Source organism: Sinocyclocheilus grahami, unplaced genomic scaffold, assembly GCF_001515645.1.
Source record: "Sinocyclocheilus grahami isolate Dianchi unplaced genomic scaffold, SAMN03320097.WGS_v1.1 scaffold881.1, whole genome shotgun sequence".
NCBI classification, from domain to species: Eukaryota; Metazoa; Chordata; class Actinopteri; order Cypriniformes; family Cyprinidae; genus Sinocyclocheilus; species Sinocyclocheilus grahami.
The window spans coordinates 174654-182828 of record NW_015506060.1 but is presented as its reverse complement, the minus strand read 5'-3'; the positions used below and the strand labels follow the sequence as shown (position 1 = coordinate 182828).

General features: G+C 36.1%; 1 protein-coding gene across 1 annotated transcript in view; it reads right to left on the bottom strand.

Moving 5' to 3' along the window:
* The window catches only part of LOC107563613 (estrogen-related receptor gamma-like), a 35284-nt gene that overhangs the window by 5347 nt on the left and 21762 nt on the right, over positions 1 to 8175 (bottom strand). The gene's annotated exons all lie outside the window — the stretch shown is intronic.

Sequence of the window (8175 nt, the reverse complement as noted above, 5' to 3'; positions counted from 1 at the left end):
CACACACACACACACACACACACACACACACACACACTAATACATATATAGAACGGCAAGCCCAGGGCATGTTACAGAGATGTATGAGGTTTTTAGTCACAAGGTTGTTTTCTAACAGTGTTTTTTTACTTCTTAAATTGGATATTGATTGTGAATTCTGTCCTCCATATTAAAATTCTTATTTTTGTAATATTTCTTACACACTTAAAACATACTACATATATTAAAATCATGTTTCTTTCGGTTTAATGTTTACATTTTGTTCAAAGGTCTACAACAGGCTATTTAATGGCAGATTTGGCAGATGTGACAACTTACCTCATATAGTGTGACAACATGCCCCTCTGTAGGTCAATGTGTGTTAAATGAACTAATCTCTTATTTCTGATCAATAACGATGGAAATGTTTGATATTTTTTCAATGTCAAGACTTTAAGGTTTATGTCTGTACAGAAACATCCCTCCTGGGCAGGGTTATTAGTTTTGTTACTTTAAATTAAATAAGCATTAAAGGGATAGTTCACCCAAAAATTAAAATTCTGTCATCATTTACTCACCCTCATGTTGTTCCAAACCTGTACGAGTTGCTTTCTTATGTTGAACACAAAAGAAGATATTTTGAAGATTGCTGGTAATCAAACAGTTGGTGGTTGCCATTGACTTCCATAGTATTTTTTTTTCCAACTATGTTAGTCAATGGCAACCACCAACTGTTTGAATTTTCATTTTTGGGTGAACTATCCCTTTAACTGAAATAAAATACAATAATTTTTATTTCAGATAGTTGTCAAGGCAACATTTCGCATTTTAATTTAGTTTAACATAATGCACTAAAACAACATAAACAAAAACTGAAATAAAAACGAATAAAAGTATATAGACATAAAAAAAAAGACTAAACGTTAGCTGAAATTAAAATGGAAAATAAAATAATAAAACTGATAAAAAATATGAATATAATAGCTATAATAGTAGCTCAATGATCCTAAAATGACACTGCTCCTGGGTTCCTCCATATAGGAAAATATTATGCAAGTAAAACATTAGGTCATTTATTTAGATAAACGTAATTTGTGGACACAACTGTGTCTCACTGCAATGCATGACAAACCACACAACAAATACAAACCATACTTAATTTCCCCACCAGCAATGCTGTGTTTAATACAGAAATACCAGAGTAAACACAGGACGAGGGCATTATCATTATGTGTTTCCTCTGACAGCTGTCAATAATGTGTGCGGCGCATCTGCACGACTCCGTCTGCACGTCACACGCGTCGAGCTCGCAGCGCTCCGATGATTAAAATGATTGCTTTACAAGTGGACCAAAGCAGCGCTATCTGCCCCGCTCGCCATTAAAGAGCCGATAGATTACAGTATTGATCGACTCACCCCGCCACACCTGACCCCAAACTTTCATATGAATGCAGAGATGAGCGGGCGATGTGAGTGTTTGTGGGCTGAGAGACAGAAAGAGCCAGAGGAAAATAAGAAGGGGAATATAAAGGGGAAGCTGAGTGTTTAATTTCCTTTATCAGGCGGGTGAACAGCGGCCGGGCGTGCTGGAGGATACATTAATTAACAGATTGCGATCAGGACCGCGGGGCCCCTGACAATGTGAAGAGGGATCAATAAGGGCCTCGCAATGGAGGTGCGGGATGAACGGGAGCCGCCGGAGATCAGGTCAGCGCAGACGCGCTCCATACACACAGTCAGAAACACTTCACGCTACACAACATGTGAAAGACTTCAGTGATGCGGGCTCAGGACTGAGTTAACGTGAGCAGATTCATATGCAAAGTGCACTGATTAGTGCATGAATGCCACATGTCGATCACGGCCGCCTTTTACTGGAAGGCCACGAGTGTCTTTGACAAAACAAAGCGATGCCTAAACATGACACACTGTACACAACTCATGCTACGTCCACAGTGTGACACCGTTTTGAGTAACACAGGATGTTAAATAAGAAGAAAAGATGAGAAATTATTGTTTTAAAACAGAATGGAGTCATACCTGAATGTATATAGATATATATTTCAAAGTAAATAAAAAGATTATTGAAGCATATTTTAAAAGAAAATACTATTTTATTACTATTACAACTTAAAATGCCATGTTTAATTCATTGTGTTGCTTTGATATTGTTATTTGTAATTATTTGTCAAATTTGCTCTCAATTTCTGAGTGAAAATTATTTTAAAAAATGTTTTCAATGCAGATATTATAAAACAGATTGTTATGATCATAAGTCCTGATGAGCTGCGTTTAAAAAAAGGAAATGCTGATCGACACACAATTATGATGCATATTTGATAAGAAACCTGAAAAGTTGCTACATTGCTTGAAAACCAAAAAAAAGCTTATGGTTAGGCTAATAAACTATAATACTTGGAGGAAGAATAGCTTATTCTGATTTAATATTGTTTATTCTGATTCATTTTTTATATCGTGTTTTATACAATATAGTTTCTTCTCAAAGCAGCTTCACATTAATAAACAGTAATTTAATAGATCACGTTATAAAATTCATCAATTAAGCAGCAGCTCTACAGAAGACAACAGTGTCATTATTGAGTTTAGTTCACTGTTGATTCAGTTCAGTTTAATAACAGTGTTGATCTTGCAAAGTTAGCATCGTTATTCAGTTCAAATTTAGTTCTCATTCAATAGTTCAGTACAGTTAAATCAATAATATTACTGATTATTAATATTAATGGTATTGTAAACCCCAAATGTAAAACACTTTACTGAATATTAGTGTCTTTTATCATTTTGCTTTGTTTCAGTCACCGACTTATGTACACTAATGTTTGTTGGAAACACAACAGTTTATGAAGCCGAGTGCTGACTTCTCTTCAAAAGGGATTTTTACTTTATACAAATCTGCTTTGACACAGTTTCTCATGTCCATTTACTCATGTTGAAATGTTTCTGAAATCTCGGTGGTTAACAGCTGCCATTGTGATCTATCTTAAGCACTAGTAAAAAATGTAATCAGTTTTTAGCTTGATTTTATGCAGCCCAATAAAATTCACTGCTGGAAACATCTTCTGTAACAAAGACAAGCTCGGCCACCTCCCCGTGATATATTTCACGCTCGCTAAATCAAAGCCAGCAATTCTGAAAATAGACAAACGCCGAAACCTTCGCAAAAAGGCTTTTTATGACTCTGGCAGCCTTTTATAAACAAAATAATCATAAAAAACGACAAGTTTTAATCTGCCTGCATTCACAAGCTTATACTTGAAGATTTATCCCTGTCAGTTTATGGCTCTGGTCTCCTCCTCCTGATGGTTTGTTGGAGGAGTTTGTGTGAGTTTCACTGTCAATCAACAATCCTCTCTCCAATGAAACTCTACATGACACTGAAAATAACCATAAATCATTATTAAGACATCTGCATTATGCACATATCATGCCGTGCCAAAGTATATTTGGTGGATACGGAGTCCATCTGTGAATTTAAGGTGATTAGAGCACCTTATTCTCAGAGGAGAATATTTACAAGTCATATGATGACGTCACGACCCCATCGGCCGTTAAACAAGTCTTGCTTGTTTTAATTAGGGCCAGATATCAAAAGTGAATAGAATACAATTTTAACATATATATATATATATATATATATATATATCACCATACTTCCTCAGCTAATTAATCAGAACATTAAGACAATGTTATGTTTACATATACAAATCATTTCATATACAGTGAATTTATAACAGATAAGGGGCTTTGTTAGGTACGACGTGAAGCGGAGATATAAAACCCCCTTAGCTGTTATAAATTCACTGTAAACCACAGCTTCACGGAGATTATTGCTTTTATAAAACGGTTATTCACATATACGTAGTAAGGTTTCACAAAATAAAACAGAGCAAATAAAGTGTAAAGATATTAATAAACACAGTATTCTTCCACCAAACAATGTAGCTCCTCAGAAACAGCTGTGGTTTGGTTTGCCGAGCAACACACAGAACTAAACAAAGGTGTGTGTTACTTTGTAGCGTCATTTACAACAGCTTTGAACGCGGCTCAGCCAATCAGAATCAAGCACCGGAACTCTCCGCTTTATTAAACAGGATAAGGCCATTTTGATTCTTCTGACAGCTGTCTATAGCGTGTGCTCCACGAGCCGTTTACACATCACACGATCGCTCCGATGTTTAAAATGATTGCTTTACAAGTGGACTAAAGCAGCGCTATCTGCCCCGCTCGCTATTAAAGAGCCGATAGATTACAGTATTGATCCACTCACACGCCACACCTGACCCCTAACTTTCATATGAATGCAGAGATGAGCAGGCGATGTCTATCTGCCACCGGCTGACGCTCGGGAGTGTTTGTGGGCCGAGAGACAGAAAGAGCCGGAGGAGAACAAGAAAGCGGCAGAAAAGAGAAGCTGAGTGTTTAATTTCCTTTATCAGGTGGGCGAACAGCGGCCGGGCGTGCTGGAGGATACATTAATTAACAGATTGCGATCAGGACCGCGGGGCCCCTGACAATGTGAAGAGGGATCAATAAGGGCCTCGCAATGGAGGTGCGGGATGAACGGGAGCCGCCGGAGATCAGGTCAGCGCAGACACGCTCCATACACACAGTCAGAAACACTTCACGCTACACAACATGTGAAAGACTTGGCTCAGGACTGGGCTAACGTGAGCAGATTCATATGCAAAGTGCATTGATTTAGTGCATGAATGCCACATGTCGATCACGGCCGCCTTTTACTGGAAGGTCATGAGTGTCTTTGACAAAACAAAGAGCCGGACAGTTGATGCCTAAACATGACACACTGATAGATATTATACAACAGATTGTTATAATCAAAAATTCTGATGAGTTGCATTTTATAAGAAATCTGAAAAGTGCTACATTGCTTGAAAAAAGCTTATGGTTAGACTAATTAACTATATAACTCAGGGGAAAAATTGTTTATTCTGATTTATTAATATTGATATATGTCAAGTCATTTTTATATAGTGTTTTACACAATACAGTTTTTTTCAAAGTAGCTTCACATTAATAAATAGGAAATTAATTGTTTGTGTTATAAAATTCATCAAGTAAGAAGCAGCTCTACAGACGACAACAGCGTCATTATTAAGCTCAGTTTAGTTAATTACTGATTCAGTTAGTTACTTATCCGATAGTTCAGTACACTGATATTACCGAATATTAATATTAATTGTATTTTAAACCCCAAATGTAAAACAATTTACTGAATATAATATATATATATATATTGTTTGAGACACAGCAGTTTATGAAGCTCTGCCTCGGAGTACTGACTTCTCTTCAAATGGGATCTACTTTATAAAAATCTGCTTTGACAGGTTGTTTCTCATGTCCATTTACTCATGTTGAAATGTTTCTGAAATCTCGATTTTTACTCTCAGTGCAGAAACAGCTGCCACTGTGATCTATCTTAAGCACTAGTAAAAAATGTAATCAGTTTTTAGCTTGATTTTATGCAGCCCAATAAAATTCACTGCTGGAAACATCTTCTGTAACAAAGACAAGCTCGGCCACCTCCCCGTGATATATTTCACGCTCGCTAAATCAAAGCCAGCAATTCTGAAAATAGACAAACGCCGAAACCTTCGCAAAAAGGCTTTTTATGACTCTGGCAGCCTTTTATAAACAAAATAATCATAAAAAACGACAAGTTTTAATCTGCCTGCATTCACAAGCTTATACTTGAAGATTTATCCCTGTCAGTTTATGGCTCTGGTCTCCTCCTCCTGATGGTTTGTTGGAGGAGTTTGTGTGAGTTTCACTGTCAATCAACAATCCTCTCTCCAATGAAACTCTACATGACACTGAAAATAACCATAAATCATTATTAAGACATCTGCATTATGCACATATCATGCCGTGCCAAAGTATATTTGGTGGATACGGAGTCCATCTGTGAATTTAAGGTGATTAGAGCACCTTATTCTCAGAGGAGAATATTTACAAGTCATATGATGACGTCACGACCCCATCGGCCGTTAAACAAGTCTTGCTTGTTTTAATTAGGGCCAGATATCAAAAGTGAATAGAATACAATTTTAACATATATATATATATATATATATATATATATATATATATATATATATCACCATACTTCCTCAGCTAATTAATCAGAACATTAAGACAATGTTATGTTTACATATACAAATCATTTCATAAAATATGATCTAATTTGCATGCTTTTGCAGAACAGAAATCTGAATTTTGGATAAAGCCAGGTTTACTGTAAAATTCTTGTTTGATTATGTTGACATATTAAAGGTTTTTCCAGAGGGGATTTTGGATTTCTCTTTGTATCACTCCATAAATCTGAAAATACTGACAACAGACAGAAAAGAACTACGTTTTTTAGGAATATAATGTTAAATATAAATCATACGTGAACAAACCCCTCAGTAACCCCCTTCAGAATATAGATAGGAATACAACTCTAAAGTTTGGTGTACTGTATGTAAGTGCTGCTGAAGTGGAGAAAATATGTATTGAAATTGGCTTAAATAAAAGATGTGTTAATGAAGATGGTTTGTGTGAGGGTCAGAGTATAGAAAAGATCCTGAACTCACTATAAAAGCAGCAGAAGTCCGTGCACAGTCTCCATTGTGATGAAAACAAATGTGTGTGTTTGTGTGATTCCTCTACATTTGGCATGATATCATCAGCTGGGACCCAATCAATACATGTCTGCTCATAAATTACGCTGCTCCATAAATAATTTCAGCAGTGCTGCTGCTGCTCACACGAGCATTGAGCTCATGCGTCTCTCTCACGCCAACGACAACACAATCAAATAAAAGCTGTGCAATGGATTCCAACTCAGAGTGTTTGTGTCATTGCTGATCATATCAGCCAGAGGAACACTTCTGCAGTCTTATTAGGTACAAAATGTCTAAAATTAGACACGTATCATATCAGAACTTAATAATTTAACATATGTGCTCATTCAGAATCAGAAAACAACATACAGCAACCTTGAAGTCAAAATTAAATCAGATTTCATAATTCATAGTCTTAATGTGAATGATTCGTCAGTGACGTGATTCTAAATATAAAATGTTTGTCTTCATAATCTTCCTTCAAAATGTAAAACTATCTCTACCTCTGAATTCCTTTCTTTCCGCGTCGCGTTCTTTTACTTTTCAGCCCATCTGTGATACATTTTTTTTGTCTTGTTGAATATGATGCATTGAAATACATGTCATAACCAACCCAGGCTCACTGGAAAAACACTTGCTGAAGCGACCATGCCTTTTCTTATGTTCTAGGAACGTTTTGCCAAAGTTCCAATTAAGTTATGAAAACATTCTTTTTTTTCTTCTATTGGTTATGGCATTTTATTATTCTGCAAACATTATGAAAACCTCACTTTTGAATGTTCTCTGAACGGTTACACTTTACTTGAAGGGGTGTGCATAAGACTGAAATATGAAGGTTTTTTATGCATGTTTATGACAACTCTCATTAAGTGTCATTCACTCAGTTATGTCATTTTTAATGCAAATAGGACATTGTTTGAGATGTCTTTGTTATGGGCTATGGTTAGGGGTAAGGGTAAGGGTAGGGGTAGGTCAAATAATGTCATATTTGCATTAAAAATGACATAACTGAGCGAATGACACTTAATGACAGTTGTCATAAACATGCATAAAACCTCCTTCATATTCATGACACGTGTCATGTCATGATTATGTAGGTGTCATGTCAGTCTTATGCACACCCCTTCAAATAAAGTGCTACCCTCTGAACATTCTATAAAAAATAATTACATTTAAAAAATGTTAGATAAATGTCCAACTAAAATGTCTCAGAAAAAAACATTTCATGAACAATTTATAAATAACGCTGTTGTGCTAACATTTTGAGAACGCTATTAAAAATACAGCTGTCAACACATGTTCTATTAATGTTACTGGAAGAACGTTTGTTCAGAACCTTGAGAGAACCTTGCCAGAACATTAGCCAAAGTGCTGAGAGCGTTCCCTGTTAGCTGGGCTTCTACAAGTCTTTCAGCTCTTTTATTGTGATGTGTATCGTGACTTGTATCACAATGCTGTACCAGTTGAGTTAACAAGCAAGTTTACTTACAAAAGAATAGCCATATATATACAGTGGGTACGGAAAGTATTCAGACCCCCTTAAATTTTTCACTCT